The following is a 19,646-nucleotide window of genomic DNA, read 5'->3' on the forward strand; positions in this document are numbered from 1 at the left end:
CTCCCCTTCCCACCTTGGGCTCTCTCCTGCTTGCAGCACTGCATCTTCTGCAGGGGGGAAGGGAGAGAAAGGGGTTTCTCACTCTGCTTCCTCCTCCTCCCTCTCGGCTACACGTGCACGTCTGCATGCTGTGTCTGACATAGCGCAGCCCTGGGTTCAGCCGGGGTGTTTAAGCAGCACGGCAAGGCGTACATACATCCAGCTGAAAGATCTTTAAAGGTCTGAATGGGCTTTTCATCCCCACTCCCCCACCGAGAGCTCCGAGTCCAGGAGAAAAGCAGGAACAGCTCAGCCCCGGCTGCCTCCCTGCGCCAGCCTGGCTTCCCTGGCACCGGGCTGCTCCAGCACCTTCCCAGCTCCGCTGCTCCCAGCGCCGGCGCGAGCAGAATTCCAGACAGCCCTTTCTACGAACATTTAATTTGTCATCACACCCCGTAGCCATTCTGGGGCCAAGTCCAACTGGATGGTGGCTCTTTAATGATGCCTTTCGCTCATCCCATGGGTGAATATTGCTTCCTTCACTTTCTGAGCAGGGAACTTGCTTTTGAGCATCCTTGTCCAAGACTACAAGCCAAAAGCAGTGGGTAGGCCAGGACTACAGCCTTAAATCCTCTCTTCTTGCTGTCTGTGGGAAAAACTGCTGTGTGAGCACTCCGTGTTTACACAGCCTTCCAGATACAGCAACAGGGCGCCTTTGGGGAAAGCAGGAGGATCGCAGGGAGCGATCCGGTGCTGAGTTCCTCTGTGCGCGCATCTCCCACCCCCTGTCTCTGTGATCGAAGAAAGGGTCTGCAAAAGCTGGCGGTAGTTTCTCTAATTAGGTGGCCTTACTTGCAGTTCACGTTTCAGAGAAAAAGAGTGTGTGTTTGGGGTTACATGGAAGAGAATCAGCTCCCTCACCTTCTCTGCCATTCCAGCCACAGGTCCTGGCAGCCCTCTGCTCCCATTTAATGCCATTTCTGAACAACGATGGTCCATCAGGGCAAGCCGATGGACATTACACTGTGCAAAGTACAAGTTACTGAAAAAAGAAAAAAGCATAAAAAGTGCAACCAAGGAAAAAAACCCAAACCAAACCAATACAAAGCACGTTGACCCAAAAACTACCCATCAGTGAAAAACCACTCTGTGAAAGCCAGCCAGATATTAAAAAAAAAAATTGAAACCCCTACAGTCATTATTTTCAAACTGAAATGGATGGCACGTATGAGACCAGCCCTGCTTTCTTTGGTTGCTTTCTCTTTTCCAGCTACAGCACATCCTGTGCTTCCCCCCTTGCTTTGCGCAGCAGGAGCTAAAGGCTTTTCACTTGTACATCTCACCTTCCACCTTTGATAAGATAAGTAGGTTAATAACTGTGTAACAGAACGTGATGGCACCTATAGCTTTAAAAAAAGCATTTGTTAGGAAAAGGTAGCCCACTACCGGTGCTGGGAAACATCTGCTCGTGTTAGACTATGAGGCTGAGGTTTCCAGTGAAGCCTCCCAGAAGGACCATGTCATCCCCTGGTCGCTTTGGCCGGAGCTTCACAGGCAACGTGGGGAGCAGCCTTCCTGACTCACACCAGCAAGAGGGAACAGGATACTGCTTGAGGAAGGGCTTTTCATAAACACAACTTGTGGGGCTTTGCCCTGAGGTCTGCGTGAAAGAGGGAGTTATCGAGACGAGCAATGGAGCACTCGCTCAGAAATGGAGAGCTCAGGTTCACATCCCAAGTGCTGCAAACCTAGATGGGTTGTACAGCTCATTTTACTGTGCAAGCTGTCTGTAATGGATTTTGTTCCCTGATTAATTTAAATTCCTCCATACTATTGTATGCAAATACCTTCTCTCAGACACACAGCTGCCTGGCCAGAGCTCAACACAGCAGAGCGGTTATAATTCACCACTGAAGAAATACATTGAATAGAAAAGATTAAAGGTCTGGAAGTTAACTTCAGATACAGTAGCAGTGACAATTTGAGGACAGCAGCTGCCTTTTCATTATAAAAAAATCAAATAATTTACAGCAGTAAAAGGCCAAGCTACAATGACATTGAGAACCGTAACTTGGATTTTTTCTTTTTTTTTTTGACAGAATACTTTGAAAGTAGCAGACCTTAATGAGTCTGTTTGCGTGCAGTATCCCTGCAGCCCTATAACTACCTTCCCTGCTAGCAGCATGTCAGAAGCAACCATGGGAAAGCGAGATCTCTCTCCCATCACATCCATCATAGAGTATCGTCCCCTACGCCCTAATTCCGTGTCTCTTTAGAAAAGGTGGTGAAGTACAAATGAGAAAAGCAAAGCAGAGGGTGTTTTTTGTGTTAAGCCTGGCTCCGTGGGGAAGAAACTGTACTGCAGTGGAGCCTGAGCTTGGACTCCCGAGGTGCTTTAGCCTGGAGCCTTGGGGAGCAGGGCACCTCATCAGGCCCTGGGAAGAGGGGAGTCGCCTCCAGAAGGCAACACAGAGCTGAGTGCACCTTATACGAGTGCAGCATAGGGCAAGTGCATCCCTAAATCTAACTCCATAGGGTTAACAGCCTACAGTTGGGTGGGATAAATACAGCACAAGAATAGCTGGAAGGTAAAATGGAGAATAGGAAACTTCTGGGATATTTCTGCATAATGATATTTTCAAGACCATAAGCAGAGTAACATTTAGCTACTTCAGACGTGGATCCTTTTGGTTCACTCCGTGCTTGAAGGCATAATGTGAACCTGCCCCAAGGAGCCTGCAAGGACTTGTTAGTGCAGCAACGTGTGCTGAGCACCCATCTCCTTCCAGAGCACTCTTGGCCAAGTAGCTGAAGCAAAGGATGGGGAATTAAGATAGTTTTCAAGAGATAGCACCTCTTTCAGCATTCAGTATGAGTTCCTAAAGTTTCAACCACCACTAAAATTAAGAAAGATTTCTAGCTTTTTTGTTTGTAAGGGTCACCGCCCATGTGAAATAAATGTTCAGTTTCTAGCTGAGTCTGTCACCTCCCAAAGCAATGCTAGAAAGGGCCTGCACCTCTTCTTCTTTCCATGAAACTTCACATCCCAACTATCGTGGATTTAAAGGAGTCACTGATCACACATTTGTTGCCCAAAGGGAAGGTGGGACAACCGCATCATGGAAATTATCCCCGAGCGTCACCTCAACTGGAGCTTTGGTTGCAAACCAAGAGTAGGCTGGTACTCACCTCCTCCAGCTCTCCTCCCAGTTCGACCCCTTGTCCTAGATACTATTTCCAGCCCAGTCACCGATGTGTGACCTACCCACTCCCGAGAGCCTACCCACACACACGCATCGCTCGACCGAACACCGCTCTTCCTCCAGCCTGAAATGAGGTTACGCTTTAACTTCTCCACAGCTGATTAAGCTTAGCAATGCTGCTAATGGCAATGAAATCATTTGAGACCCCTATCAGAGCAGTTAACTTCTATTTTGCATGATTGCCTCCATTTTCGAAATGAATCTGCAGCGGCTCAGTGGGTTTAAGGTCCTAACTGGAGCACTGCCCAGGTCGATGGGTGGCACCTAGGTCCTTCCAGACTGTGTGTCCCCAAAAAAGCACCACTGTGTAGAAAAGGGAAATTGTGTTCCCCAAGTCTTGTTTCCCAAAAAGCTGAAGCCACCTTCTGCCCCTTGGAAAATCAATGATTCAGTAAATTAATTTCAGTCTGTTACTGTAATTGGATTAAAAAAAAGCAGCAACTTGCAAGACTTTCCTTAAAGTCAGAAAGCTGGAGAACTGCGCTGTGAGCACAAATCAAATACTTCTAACGTTATTTGACATTTTAATTGCAAATAAGGAAAAATCTCTCATTACAGAACTGAACCAAGTTGGCTGGTTGCGAGTCAGGCTCTCCAGAGGACGCTTCCCTCCCCTACCCCCTGCTCAGCCGCACAGCAGTCGAAGCAGCAAACTTGATGCAAACTAAGGCAGCAGCAGCCATCACCAGGCATCCTTCCTCCCTTTAAAATGGCAATGGCTCACATACTGTATTTCTCTAACAGATGCTACCATGCAGCAAAGAGCTTGTGAAGGAGGAAAAAAAAAATATATCCTACCCCATAGCTGCATGAAAAACACAACTTAGAAGCACCGTAGATCTGTTTGCAGGAGGCTGGATCCAAATAATTTCAGGCTCATTTCACTGATTGACCTGAATGCGCCAGAGGTGCATTTAGCTTGTAGTGCTTCTGGAAAGTCTTGGCTGTGGTCGTTCAGGATGCAAGAGAAGGCACCAGGGCTGGGGATCGGTACAGCTGACCGACGGCTCAGAGTACAGGTACAATTTTAGAAGTCTGATTTAATATCTTGTTCTACCAGCCATGCTCGTGGCTAAACGGGAAATAAAACTAATCTATCCTTATTAGGTTTGGGCTGTAATCTCATCACCCTCAAATATTGGACTTCCCTGGCAGGCTTCCTGCTTTGTGTTGGCTCTGGTTCCCAGGAAGCTGAAGATGGCAAGGTGGATAATGAAAGAAATGCAAGTTCAAAAGAAATTAGTATATAGTTCAGCGGTTTGAACAATAGAAACACCTAACAACCCATACATCAAACACAAAGGGAAAGAAGCAGTCCATGGATGTGGTCCGTACACCCAGAAGAAATGTTCTATTATACAGTGTGGATGCTGCCCATGTCCAGAAACACTGAGTGCAATAAATGTGTTCCTTTGGATCCTGGGAAGGATTGTGCACTTTTCCTGAACAGAAAAAGTACATGCCCAGCTTTAGGAGATCGGCACCTACATTGTACACTAGTTGCCCACAGGAAAGAACTCGAATTTTTTTTCAGGGAAGTAGTCTGCTGTTTCAAAATGGTAAAATATCAAACACAGCAAATATATTAGCTATCTTATGCTTAGAATTATTATCCATAAAAATTATTAACTGAAAAATTAGTTAAAGCAGTTAGTCTGGCTTTGGCACAAAATGAAGAATTTGATCTCCTGACAGGCTCTCCCGCGTGATTGCCTGCAATTTTCCATTTTTCTGTGGCCGTTCCCAGCAGCCTGTCTCTATGGGTGACCTTTCCTTCCCTCTTCCCCAGAACCGTGCTTTGCCACCCCCTGACCTGCTCCTCACGCAGTTCTTCTGGAGATAAAGTCCCCAGACCTCAGAGAGAGTTACCTGGGTGAAGACCTTGCCTGACACCCCTCCAAAGGCAGGGGTGACCTCCCGTGTTGTAGTGGTATTGAAACTGCTCGCACCAACTCTCGAACAGGCTTCACCATCCATCATCTATACCAAAAGACACAAGTCCCCTGCTGACAACAACAGCTTTTTCAGAGGACCTGAAGCATACTCAAGAGCTCGACATTTACTGGTTCACATTTTTCAGGAAGCAGGATTTAACAAGCCACATTTAAACACCACGAAGAAACCTGTTGGTTTTTTTGGTTTGGTTTTTTTTTTTTTTTCTCTCTCTTTCCCCCCCTCCCAGCTCCCCATGCAGTGTATTTTCTCTTTGGGAAACTGCCAAAGCCTGCCTCAGGAGGTTGTTATTTTGCTCCAAGAGACCAAAATCAATCAATCAATCCGTGGCTTGGCAGCGCCGGAACAGAAGATTAGGACTCTCAAGGCAGATTATAAACACAATCCCCTCAATTAAGTTCTCTGGGATGGGCTAGAGGCAGTTAGATCCTCGTTAAGTCAATTATTAACACAGATGGTCAATGGGCATATTTTTTATGACAAATCTTATTAATTTCATGTGCAAAGCAGTAAACCCAGAGAAAGGCTAAGAAGCAGAGCTGCTGCCCTGCCTGCCAGGCCACCAGGGACAAGCTGCATCGAGCCCGTTTGGCCACTGCCACCTGCAAACAGCCGTCCCCTCCGGCCAGCGATGCCAGAGCTTTTCCTGGCACCCTGGGTTTCCAGGCATTTGAGACCCCGTGCCCTGCCAGTCCTTCCAGAGATACATTATGGAGACATCAGTAATGGAGAAGGCTCTGAACTAAGCAGCTAATGTTGGGTTTGTTTTTTTGGGGGCTACTAGTTTGCATGCCAAGGCTAGCGCCCTTGCTTTGGAGCAGGGAGAGAGGCTGCATCACCTCTGGCATCACCTTCCACACAGCCTCCTGTGGCTCTCAAGTGAGAAAGCTCAGCAGGCACCCACAGTCCCCACTTTTTGCATGGAGGATCAGTTGAAGGAAGCATTTTGTGCTTGTATAGCTTAATCCATAACTACAAGACTGCCAGTCAATTTGAAGTGCCCGATTTTCTAGACCTGAAAAGGTTGCGAGGACACGTGCGGGGTTTTTTTTGCAGCTGGAAGGCAGAGACCGAAAACTTGCATTGAAATTGCTCTGAAAACTTAACTCTGAGTTTTGCTGCCAATATGATCACCATCCTCAGAAAGCCCTTCCAAAACACCCTGTTGCATTTTTAACAACTGAATCTCATCTGCCACCTTCTAGAATTTTTCAGGGTTCAGCTTGAAAATGACATTGGCTAGAGTTAACTATGCTACAGAAACCAGTCACTTGTCAGGGGGATGGAAGCTGAGCATGTGAGTCACACTCGCTGGGCCTCGGACCCTGCCCATCAAGGCCAGTTTGCCCTGCTCATGCGTGGCATCCCTATGAGGCAGCCCCCTCATCTGAGTTACAGGACCAGCCTCTCTATTTGAAAAATGAAGACACTCGAGGCTCTGCCAAAGGGGGGAAAACCCCAAACCCTTAACACCGAGCATGGAGTGAATTCCCCTGCAGGAGTTGAAAGGAGAGAAGCTGAACTGTGAATCCAGAAAGACTGAAATTCCTTTAAAAATGTCCTGTTCTATAACACAGCATCCTATCCCCGCTCCTTGCTCAGCAATAATGTATTAAAATTCCTTCCTGCTTGAACAGCATTTCAGGGTGGCTAAACAAGCAGCAGCACTGGCAGGCAGTGCCCCTGCACCGTCCTGCTGAGTAATGAAACCAGTGCCAGGCAAGTCTCTGGTTCAACCTTTCCTCAGGCTCCTGCCATGCCCGTAGCGCATCACGTCATACCAGATCCTGGCATTGCTTGTGACCTCCAGAAAAAAGAGTCCCAAACAGTTAGTTCCCCCATGAACGGCCAGCAGATGGACCAGCTCCGGTGGTCGATGTGCTTGGCACAGCCTGCCAAGCGACTGGGAGCAGCCCAGCGGAGAGAGGAAAGGGCTGGCGAGCAGCTGGAGACACCCCGGTGCTCTCGGCGAGGAAGGTGGCATGTCAGCAAGAGCCACCAGTGAAAGATGTGACTGGTTAGGAGCAGTGCCAGCTTCAGGCCAAAGCTGATTCTTGCATTCATCCATCTGGATAAATATTTGTTGCCGTTATGTGCGCTCACCACTGGGAATACATGATTAAAACATTTCTAATTTTCAGCGCCTTCCGATGCATTCAAGTCAGGCTCCCGTCTCCAGGGGATAAATGGCATTTATAAATTCCCAATCTTTTTCTAACTTCAGGTATTATTGCGGGTGAAAAATCAGAATAATTGCACTTTAGCAGCCTGTTAGGCACAAGTTGCCACTTGATGAAGATTCAGATGTGTATCTGCAACCCCAAGCTCCTCTTCCCAGCTAATATGTAATTGATATGGCGACGAAAAAAGGCAATCAGTGGTTTTTGTGAAAAGGTAATCTACCTTAGCTTATTCATCTTTTTGGTCTCAGGCCTTGTGTTAGCACCTCTTTGGTCGACCCCAGTTTTACAGGATTCAGCATCCGACATGCATGACCAGGGTTCTTACCTTACACTGTTGACTGCTACCAGTAGTAATGTTTTCTTACACCTCTTTCTTCTGCTTTCTTTATATAGGCTGAGGTAGCACCAGCCAGAGCAGGAACGCAGGAAGCCTAATTACTGGAGCTGCCCAACTGAAATGATGGAGTTTCTTAAGACTACAACCGAGATAAGAAGCTGCCTAATAAACAAACAAGCAGGATGCCTGTAGTCCATCAAAGGAGCAATTGAAGCCTGGATAAGACACTTGGGGTACTTTAAGACAAGGCTGTGCAGACTTGGAGAAGTCCAATTACAGCATCTCAATTTATACAGAATAAATTGAAGACAGGGCTGGTGGTGAGCAGACTGAATGAAAACAGCGGAATGAAAGCTGAGCACTTGGCAGAAGGCAGTGATTGACAAGGCAATGCACAGTTCCCTCTGTAAAAACTTGTTTAATTTCTATAAAAGTAGAGGCCAGCTCCAGCCTTTCGACAGGACTTTCTGCAGTGCCGGACCCGCCACGAGCAGCATTGCCTTTGCTGCTTTTCAGCTGTTCTACCTGAATCAAGAAAGTGGTGAGTGACCAATACAATACTGAATCATGCCTGTGCTTAAAGATAGCGGAGTAAATTAGGATTCCTGACTGGGGAATAGACGGAGCCATGAGGGGCAGGGGCAGCCTGCTGAGCGCTCGCTATGACTAGCTGGTGGTTTCAAGCAGCCAGCCTTGGCAGAGCTCATCAAACCACCACCACGCTGGCAGGGGCTGGGGAGAAAGCAACCACCAGGGCTGCACATCAGCGCTTGGGAAGTCCAGCACAGCTTTCTGACATGCAAAGAGGGAAGCATTCGTAATTAGAAGTGGTACAGTTGTAAAGATTCTATTCCCATTAATTTCTAGTGTGTGGTTTCGATTTGTTTTGTTTATTTCAAAAAATGTAGACAGGGCCAACCAAGTTTTTCCCAATATAAAAAGTAATCTGGGAAAATGGATTTCCCCCCACCCTCCCCCAGGTATACAACTTTTTTCACAAGATCTTCGGTGATACAGAAAAATGGAGTACAGATCTTGTGACGCTCTGGCTGAAACAAAAATACAGCCCGTCCCCACTCCCCAAGCCCTCTGTTGTACCCGCAGGGCAGCTCCCTAGGCACCACCCCAAGTGCACCAAACCCCCAGATACACCAAACCCCTAGATACACCAAACCCCTAGATGCACAAGGCAGAGACGGGGCAACCAACATGCCCCCAGTCATTATGCCCTATATAGGGACGTGTCCAGCCTCCACCCCAGCCCCTCAACATCCCCGCAATCGCTCCCCAGGATTGTGACTGCCCTCGAACTTTTCCCCTCTCAGCTAAGGTACAGATAGCTGCTGCCTGTAATATTACATGATCACACTACAGACCTTTAGCCACTCGAAGAAATAAATGATTCTGAGGTCCCAGAGACCTCCTGAGGCCAGGCTGGGCTCTGCCTGCCCCCCAGCCCCAGCAGCCGTGCTGGATGCCCCTCCAGCCCTCCTCGTGGTAAGTGATGCCTCATCGAGATGCTGAGCGGTAAGACAAGCATTCCCTATGGTGAAACATTTTTTGCAGCTGGTGATGCCATTCCTCCACAATTAAAAGCAAATGTCTCAAAGGTCCTGAAATCCTTGTTTGCTGCCAAGACGACTACACTTCTTGGAACGATAGGCTTAAATCTTTCAACAGAACTCACATTCCTGTGCCTCTCATTTATTGGCTTTCCAGGGATAGAGCAATTGTTATGCTTCAGGTAAAACAGTGTAAACCAAAAAAACCCTCTCATAAATCACAAATATTTTACTTCAGGAGAGTCATTAATAACGGCAACACTGTAATACATGGTAATTAAATTTGTAGGAAATGTTTTCAGGGAGGGACAAGGCTGTGCCACAGCCCAAGCCATTAACATTCAAGGTTTTATCTTTAAAGCAGAGCCTTGGCTTAGAGGTATTTTGCCTGGCGGGAGCTTGTCCCACCGCCTCAGCAGGGCACCAGCCAGCCACTCTCACATCTTTATTCACACTTAGTGGCATTCTCTGAGCTCTGCTCTCCAAGGGGCCAGGCTGGCATGGGCTGCCACAACTTACTTTCGTTTCTCCAGTTAATTTATTTGGCCTCTCCCTGTCCCATACTGCTTTGAAAGCCAGCGAGCATCTCACCTTACAGCAACCTTCTACCATTTTCCAAACTCTCTGCCTTCCACCCTTGGTGTTTGCTATTGAGATCTGGGGAGTAATTCCTAGGCGTTAGATTTTTAATCATTATTGTTGGTTCTTTACAAAAATGGTTTTGCTTTTCTATTCCTCCAAGCTAGGACTTTTTAGTACAGGAAGCCTTGTTTGCAGGTTCAGTCTTTGCAGAGGAGTAATAGAAAAATCAGTTTAGCTGAACTTGGGCTCAGCTCTGTCTATGCCTGTCTCAGGAGAGCCGATGCTCCTGCACGACACGTGCTGACCTGGGTTATTTTATTCCCATTCGTCCTGTTTTCAAGCAACTATTCCCAACCCAAAATCTACAGAAGATAAATCTAGTAAACCCTCTACCCCCTCTGTGCTTTGCCGAGAATTATCTCCAGACTCTCAACTCAGCAACACAGTCAGGTAACTTCACCAATGCCCACTGCCCTGCAACACAGAGACACCCAAACACATCGTGCCCGCTGTCGGGCTGCCGGGAAAGGACCACCCACCCGCAAGCCCAAGGCAGCAGGAGCAGGAGCGGGCGCAGGCTGGCAGCACTGCAGCCCACCCACGGCCACTTGCCGCTGGAGCCATGCACCGCTCTGAGAATGGGGAGGCAGCAGCAGAGCGATGCTCCTCATCACCTGCCTTGCTGTGTGGAAGGCCGGCGAGGTGAGAAAGGGAGAAATAAGGGTTGGACTGAGCGCCTGCTCCCATCCTACTAAATCCCATCAGCACCCCCTGGCTGACTCTGCTTGGCGGTAGCAGGGGCTACACGTTAAAAACCCAAACAATAAAAAATCCCTGACTGCTTTGAAAGCTGGGGTGTTTCCCTGACCCAGCCAGCACACTGCAGTGGGGTTGGTTAGTCGGGCGCAGCGGTGGGGATGGGGCAGGGGCAGGGTCACCTGGAGCCCCCATGGACACTGGGGAGGCATGGCTGCTGAACGCAGGCTGCTGGCACCACGAGGAAGGGACGTGGAATTAAAAAAAACCAATCAAAACCAAACTAGAAAAAAAAAACCAACCAAACCAACCACATATAAATAACCTCTTTGAAAATGTGCGACCAATTTCTTTGCACACAAAACTCAAAACATGCCTTCCAGGAAAGCCTGCCCCATCCCACCCTCCACGCTGCCAAGTGTAGGCTGTCTCCAAGCTTAGGCATCCTGGTGCCTGTGGTTTTTCATCCATGGGGTTTTAGCATTATCAGGCTTTGTCTGGGGCTTTGTCCAGAGAAGATATCTGTGACCTGCGGCAGAAGTTATTTTTCCTCTTTCCAGTTTATCTGGTTATTGGGCGGCTCTATCTCTGAGCCCATCAGTTAATTATTCTCTCCTGCCTGTCATTTAACAGTCACCTCTGCTGGTTCAATAGACCTAGTGACAGTGCATTTTCAAACAGGTTTAAAATTCAAATCGACTGAAATGATCCCGAGGTAATTTACCCATAAACTGCCAGGGTAAGAGCATCAGACTGACAAGGTATGCCTGCAGGTAAGGAACAAAGCTACCCTAAGTCCACAGGAGCAAGCTCATCATTGCTCGCATCTTGAATTGCTTCTAGTGCAACGATTGACCTTAAAGCAGACATGGAGCAGGATATCACCCAGTCACTGCCTCCTAATGCGTTTTGCGATGCATTTGATTTTAACATCAGAATATTACCGTTTCAAGTACCAAGGAATAATAGGTGAAATACAAGGGTTTCCATGGGACATTGGTGTATTTTGTCTTATATTCGCTCCGAGCTTTGCTTTGGTGGTACAATGTGCTTTTATGCCATTACCATAAATTCAATTGTTTGCAAATTCTCTCTCAATTTTCCCTCCTCTGGCAATAAAGCTACATTTAGAAAGGGCTGTCTTTAGCAATTGCATGCCATCCTCTTATTGATGGATTCTCTGAACATCTCATTGCACTTTTATTCTATTATCCGTTTAATAGTTTTTCATTTCCTCCAATGTAGACAGACCCAGGAATGTTTTACCACAATAGCTGCCACTTCCACTCTCCACTTGGGGGTAGGCTGGTGGGTGGAGGGGGAAGAGTGGTTTTTTTTTTCCCCAATTTTTTCCAAGAATTAATTTTTAAAATGAACTCTACTTTTACATACTACGTCTTCGGTGTCTTGAAGAGTCTTCCTTATTTCTCCTCCCTAAAATATAGGGATGATGCATTGAAACTGACATTCAAACTTCCGCTAATGTAAGTATTGACCTTTTAAAAAATCTGATTTGTATCACAAAGAACTTAAACTGAGTAATTTGTTTTGACAATTATTTCAACTAGATTTAGTTTACTAAGTTTATGCAAATACATTGCTATTACTGACAGAACCAGGTGGTAGATACCTAGTGAATTGTCATTATTTAGTCTGTTTCACTGTCTCTCATTTCATCTTGGTGCCCAAATAATAGGATGTGCCTCGATTAAGAAGGCATGGCTGTTTCTTAGAGACATGGTGGTCTATAGATATAAGATCTGCAAGGAAAAGGAATGGCTTTCACAAAAGACAGTTGAGAAGCTATGAAAATTTTTAAATTATGATACACAAAACTTCTGAAAACAAAATTATAGTGGGCAAACCTCAGTTTTGCTATTCTTAGCTTATATATTGTGCTAAGCCAAATTCTTCTGTTGTTTAATAAACACAGCCTAGTCTAGTAATTTTATGCAGAAGTGGTATCTACTCCTATGGTTTCAACAAAATCCTACATTCTGAAGGAATCATTTCCCTTCATTAAGCTATTTAATGTCCATCTTCCCGAATACCAACAAGCTCAGCCCTTTCATGACAGCGAAGATACCTTACCACTGTTTTGATTGTCTTGCATGGACACGGCATTGCAGCATTTAGAGAAAAGGCATCCACTTTCTGTTACGCGTATAGCGGGATGTGCATTTCCTCAGGAGGCTCCATTGGTCCACTGTAGTCCATGAACTACTGCGGGATGAACCGTAACGTGGGTGTTATTTAAGGCATTTTCAGGACAAACCTGTCTTATTAAACGCGGTTTGAAGAAGCGGTTTTCCATCCTGATGAGGTGCTGTGAACAGCGATTAGCTCCCAAGCTCCCGAAGAGCTGAGATTTCCATTCAGGTCCGCGAGAAGCTCAGACACGTGGGAGCAGTGCCATCAGCCTCTGAGGGACTTACGCAGTGCTGCCTGCCCTTGGGAGGTTTGCACCATGCAGGGCATAGAGGGAATTGAGACCTGGCCATTAGAAGGGCACAATGGCCAAAACATTTAGCACAGCACACAAAATTTTGTCTACTAAAAGACTGAGTAGAAATGGGTATGAATTAAATCTGGTATATTGAAGAATTACAGTGAAATACATACTTAACATAAAAAATTAAGCAATTAAATAAAAAAGTAAGCAATTAAATCTCATCTTCATGTGGAATGATTACCAGTTCAATTTAATAATGTTTGAATTTTGGATTAAAAAATATCTACGTGACTGAAGCTAGAAGTAGCCATCAAAATAAATCTCCCTCTACTGCAGATATTTGTCTGTCTTGTTTGAAGGAGGTTTTGTCATTGAAACACAAAGCTAAGGCACGCGCTAGCTGTTATCTCCAAAAGTTTTCATACAAAATAGCTGAAGGCTGAATAATTCTCCATAGCATTGTGGCTGAAGAAAGAAAGAAAAAAACCCAAAACCACACCCCACCGAAAACCCAATCAACCTCAAGAAACACGTGTCAAAGAGAAGTAAACCAACAGAATTAGAAAAAAAACCCAAACAAACAAAAATACCACCATGCTTCCACCGCTGTTTTTTCTAACTCACAACGAAATGGTCTTCCATTGCATCAGTTTCAGTGGGGCTGTGTACAGGCGGCAGCATCCTCAGGGCTGCAAGGGCTGCTGATTGCCTTTAGCAAGGGACACGCCTGGCACCCCGCGGCCGGTAGCCCTGATGCCACTTGCTCAGGGTAGTTACATGGGAATGGAAACTACTTGCTAAAAATAAAAAGCAAATGTCAACTTACCAGCAAATGGCAGGTTAATGGTACAACTGGGCTGGGCTAATTTGAAGTCAGCTGCTTATCACCTGTGGACCAAGCTGGGTTTTATTAACAGATGTGGACATTTTGCAGGTCTTTAGAAGATTAGTTGATTTATAGGACAATCCTGCAGGACACAGACCGCCTCATCCCACCTTAGCTTCAAACTTCACAAACTGACTGACTGAACGTGAAGAAACACAATAATCCTTCAAAGAGTGAGACTGGACTCCAGTGGGATCAGAAGTTTCTGTTTGACCACAGAGAAATGATTTTATTTTCTTTCCACTGTTCTGCAACTGAGGAAATCATCATCTTGTCTGAATGTACAGATCAGTTCGTCCATGCAACAAAAGGAGAGGAACCTGGGAAGCATCATCTCTTTGTTTGAACTCAATCTTTTATTCTGCTTAATACCATCCCAGGCTGAAATTAAGTATTTTGCTCTTCTCCACCTAAATAAAATGTGATCCAACATATTATGCAGCTCTAATCTATTTTGGCCAGCTACATTTTTATGCTGATAAGGGGAAATTAATTTAACCATATATGCACAGAAATATCATCACATTGTGCACAGAAGATAAAATCTCACAAGGCATTTGGCTGGTGAATGTAGCTTCCAGGAGGCTGTTCATTTCCAATTGCATTTTCCCCCCAATAGATTCTTAATTTGCCTTGTTCTATATAGTTTCCAGTTATCATTTTGTATGGCAATAAAAAATCAGTGAAGCAGCAAAAGCTTACAGGCCTATGCCTAGGTTTGATTTATATAATGGATGGCACAGTGCTGTTGGCCTGCATAATTGAAATTCATTCAGCTCCCACTGTTTATAATGCAATTGTAAAGTGCATTATGTATTTATTGATAAACAATCATTTTATTTGCTATAGTGCAGGAAAAAAGAAAAGGGTTTCTTGTTCCATGTGTGCTTTATATGTATGAAATTTGTAGGGCTGTGTAAAACCTCTTAATTCCTATCACCGTCTGCTTCAAAGCCTTAAAGCAGGCTGAGACCTCCCTTGTAAAGCACAACTGGTTAAAAAAAACAGGCTGTGGCAAAAAGTCAGGATTTTAAGACCTGAAATAACACTCATCTATATGCAAAAAGTCTAAGTAATGAGTAAATGCAACAGCTGACCCAAACTTGTCTTGTATACCCCACACTCATCCACAGTGGGAATGCTGCAGCTCCAACCACTTCCCTGAAGTTCAATTTTCCCCTAATCAGGGGAAAAACAATCAAAGTGTCATTTTCTGAGACATCCCCTGTAAGGATTTTTTAAAATAACATTTGTTTAAAGAAAACACTGAAGCCTCGCTCAAAAAATTTGTAACTGTCTCCTGCACAAATTTAATCAGGTATCTTAATCCTACTGTCAGGAGAAATTGCATGCACCTTTTTATTTTTTTATTTCCCCTCTTATAAAAAAGTTATGTGTTATATTTATATCGTGAAAGCATCATTTTACAATCCTGTTTTCCCCTTTATTTTCCCCTTTTCCTCGTGGTGCAATTAAACCAAATTGTATTTTCCATAAAAGCTGTATTAATTCTGGCGAGGGTCATTAAACTGACAGCTTTGAAGTATAGAAATTTTCATTTACCCTACAAGAAAGCAGGAGAAAAGCAATAACATGCCGTTATCCTAACCCTGAATGAACTGCCTCTGAAGACTGGTCAGAATAAATAGTGTCGAGCGCCTGCTCCAGTTCAGGACGCCTTTCTGGGAGTGCTTGCAAGGATCAACGGAATTTTCTGTACAATGAGATGTCAGTAACGTGTCCCTTTCTGTAAGGAATGCACCTGTCTCCAAAAAAATTATTTCACACTGGCCAAAGTAAAGTCACTGAAAGGTTATTGCTTTAACTTACCTCTGGGTTGTACCGACTATGTTTTGAGTCCCGTTTACAAAAATGTGGCATTTTACTGCACCAGGACCTGGATTTACCACGTGGTTTCAGTAGGTTTTACTCTATGGTGGAAAAGCCATCCAATTTATTGCATTTTGTTCCATGCCTTCAACTGGAGCTCTTTTGGAGGTGTCTCAGGCCAGCGTTTAGACTTGGTGTTCTCCTGCACCGTGTCCTCACCTTGGGATCTGTAACCACAGCTTCCCACGCGTTTGGCTTCTCCATAAATGACACAAATGGGAATTCACAGCTTCGGTGCCTGGAAACAGTGCTGACATGTGCTGCAAGGGTAGGGTGAAGACAGTCACGTTGTTCACTGCTCATTCACATTTCTTGGGGGGAGGAGAGGCAGTGGTGAAGGGAGAGGAGACTTCCCTCTCCATAGCAACTAAACTCACTTTTCAAAAGCATCGACCGAAGCACTGAGCACAAACATGCCTCTGGAGCAGGCTGCAGCGCTAGAGGCAGCATCTCTCTTCTGCTGCTTCTTGGGGACCAGAAAAAAAAAAAAAAAAAAAAAAAAAAAGAAAAAGGGAAAAAATCAGTTCTTTAAGATTTCCTCTTCAGCAAGAAAGCCTACATAATGAACAACTCCATTATCCTGATATTTATCTCTGGAAATGTTCCACCTGTGATTGCAGGGCAGGTGCCTTTATGAGTTATTGCAGCCTGGTATCTCTTGACACCTTCTGACCAAACCTCCTCTCCTTCTAGCAATCTAGAGGATTGATTTATGGTGCTCAAAAGCCATTCCTGACATATATAGAGCCATTGGTATTGGCACACAGTGCTATTTCAAATGGACCTTACTATTTTTGCTCTTTTAAATGTAGCTGGCTGTTGGATTTATGGTCCCCTACGAGGCAGCTTCAGCTGCTGCGCTCACAAGTGTACATGTACTGTGCTACTTGCTTATTTACCTATGATTTCTTGTCATTGAACAGAAATTTAGGAGGTACATGGGGGAATGATTGATACAGCAGTTTTGTGGCATTTGACTTCAGGAAGCTGGCCCAAGGGCCTCCCCTCCACGCCAGCAGCGATGCTCTGAGGACAAGGAAAACCCCTGGGCACCTGAGAGCTGGTTGCCAAGAGCAAAAAGTCTCGAGACAAGAAAACCCTCAAGAATGAGCTGCTCTAAAAGCATCCCTGGCGAGGAGCCACCCCATCACGGTGGGCATGGCAGGGAGCTGCAGGCACGGTGAGATGAGGAAACCAGAGGGATGTCCAGGAGCAGTTTTCCAGGGGCATAGATGTGCCCTGGGGGTTCATCTCATGGTGTCAAGGTGTCACCAGAACAAGTGAGGATCGACTGGAGTTGGGGTCTGGTTGGTTTGATCTACGAGATGTCAGAACGGAGGCTGAGCCACCCCCTTTTTCGCTAGCTAATGAAATCTGGGGAACAGTGATTCCCCTGTTCACCCATCTCACCCACAAGTGGGGGCAGAAAAAGGAACTAATTTTGTTTCACATAAAGAAAATGCTACATTTAAGATGGTTTTAAAAATTAGAAGCTGGAGCTTGATGGGGTATATGGTAATTTCCCTTTTCACATATTGAAAAGTAACATTCTACTGTACAAATATTTTCCTTTGTCAGATTAAACTAAAAGCTGAATTTCTCAATTACTTTGGTCATCTTTAAATTACTTGAACTATTAAAATATTAATTTGAAACTTCTCATGAATCTTTTGCTAACATTTAATGATATTAAAAAACCAAAAATTTTTTCTTCTTAGACTTCCCAAGTGCTGAAGTCTCCTTCCATTTCCTATCCTTTGTTTGACTTTTCTGGTTTGAAACTGTACATCTTGTACATGCCAGCTTTATTGACAGATGTGTATACGAGCCACTCTCTTGTGATTTTTGGCTCAAGGCAAATAATATGACACAACATATTTAGTGCACTGTAAAACCGAGCACAGAAAATCATAGGACAACCAGCAGGGAATACACAACCTGGAAGGAACATATTTAAATGTTTAAAGCTTAAAAAGAGTTACCTAGGATTGGGCATTTTCTTTCTAGCAGTTCTTCTTGGCCCCTAGAGAATACAAATACAAAATACATTTTTTATAGGTGGCATTCAAATTTATAGCATGTAGATTTATTAGTGCTTAACTTTCCTTCCCCTTCTGAGCTATCAAACTTTGTTGCTTATAATACGAAACAATCCTCAAAAGGCTTAGCAAATGAAAAAAAAAAATATTGGGAGAAATGGAGATTTCTCCCTCCCTACCTTCAAAGAATTAAAAAAATCCCCACAACATTCATGGATTCTGCATGAGAATAACAAAAATTCTTCTGGAAATTCAGGTACATTGCAGATCGATGTAATTTAGCATGCAGATCTCAAGACACTCTAGCACGTACTAAAAAAAAAGTAATAATCCTGCTTGCAATAATGTGCCAAACTAAATAAGCATTTTTGATTTAAAAAAGGCATGCTGCAGAGAGAGGTTGGTGAGGTTTAGTGGTAGAATATTTCACATCCTTTAAAAAATGTTTTTCTAGGAAAAAAATAGCGACACACAAGAGTTATTAAAACCCAGCGGGTAGGCTTCTCTCTCTCAAGTCAGTGGTTTGCTTATGATTTACAATACTCTACCCAAAGCAAGAATCTCATTTTTGTAGCCATTTCTTTACAAATTAGAATGGAAGAGATGAAGATGCTTGAGCCCTTTACTGGCATCATAACCAAAGGTATGAAACTTCCTCGCCTTCCCTGCAATGATGCTGACTGACAGAAGGTGCTGTCTGTGTATGAGATGGTCACAATCCAGTTGCACTTCAACAGAGATGATGACTCACAAGGAACTAGGGTTTTGGATAATTCATTGCTTTGGAGGCTAACAGCGCAGTAGTTGACTGGGATAGCTTGCTTGATGCCCAGCAAAACACTGCCAAGACTTTTAAAAGAAGTTTCTGCAACCTTTTGCTTACCATAAGGAACTTGTGCTCCAAAGCTGGTGATCTGAGCAAAACTATGACCTGCTAAAACAAAATTCTCCGTTACTGTTTTGGACAGGCATGGCAGTGACTGGTTAGTTACTTAAAACCAAGTTTCACATCCACTTGCCAGAAGTAATTGTCTGTCTGTCAGGTTAACAAAAGAAGCCTTGAAGTGGTTAGGAGGCTAACAGGGAAACCGCTATGACGGTGAAGCTTCACAGCTTGCGTTCAGTCCTTTCCGTGCACTCGCATCACTACATGTGCATGGAGATCCATGGACACAGGTGTGTGTCCAGATGTGGTGTGAGAGGAGGGAACAACTCATTCATGTAGCAAGCTGAGCAGCACTCAGGTTGAAAAGAAAGTTGCATGGCACCTAGTTGCATGATAAACTACTGACTAAATACAATTAGGGAGAAAACCGATTTTTTACAAGCTACAGTTGTGATTCTTCAAAGGGACCTTTTGATTCTCTCACCCCAACGCTAGTATCTATGCACTGGAGATGACCCAGCAGGTATCGTATCACAGCCTCTTCTAACTGAACCACAGAATCTCCTGACTTCTGAATTCAGAAAGGAGACACATCCACAATAAGAACTGTTTCCAATGAATAATTCAGCAAGCTCCAGTCATGAAACCCACCACAAGCACTGCAAGGAAGATGAAGTATTTTCGCTGCCCATCATTATGTATGTTCATGCCACAGGGATTTTTCAATTATTGAAGAGCGTAGAGTTGCCTTTGTTTGTAGAAAATGTCAATTTGAATTGTGTGGCTTCTACACATTCATTTATGTTTGCCAAAGGCTGCTTAACATTAGCGTGGCTTTTTACTCCTCTGCCACATGAAGTTGCAGAGCAAAAATACAG

The 19,646-nt window shown here is 44.7% G+C and overlaps 1 protein-coding gene across 2 annotated transcripts in view; it reads right to left on the bottom strand.

The window, feature by feature from the left end:
* The window catches only part of CD96 (CD96 molecule), a 48,617-nt gene extending 32,351 nt beyond the window's left edge, over positions 1-16,266 (bottom strand). The window contains exons 1-2 of one of the 2 annotated variants that reach the window (XM_080375289.1): positions 12,707-16,266; positions 901-1,021 (exon numbers count right to left, since the gene is read on the bottom strand). The gene's annotated coding sequence lies outside the window, so the exon portion shown is untranslated. Of the gene's footprint in view, positions 1-900; positions 9,089-12,706 lie in introns of those variants that run through there. The other variant, XM_080375290.1, reaches the window with a different exon arrangement.
* Positions 16,267-19,646: the final 3,380 nt, after the last annotated feature.

Source organism: Falco punctatus (genome assembly GCF_963210335.1).
Source record: "Falco punctatus genome assembly, chromosome: 2".
Taxonomy (NCBI): domain Eukaryota; kingdom Metazoa; phylum Chordata; class Aves; order Falconiformes; family Falconidae; genus Falco; species Falco punctatus.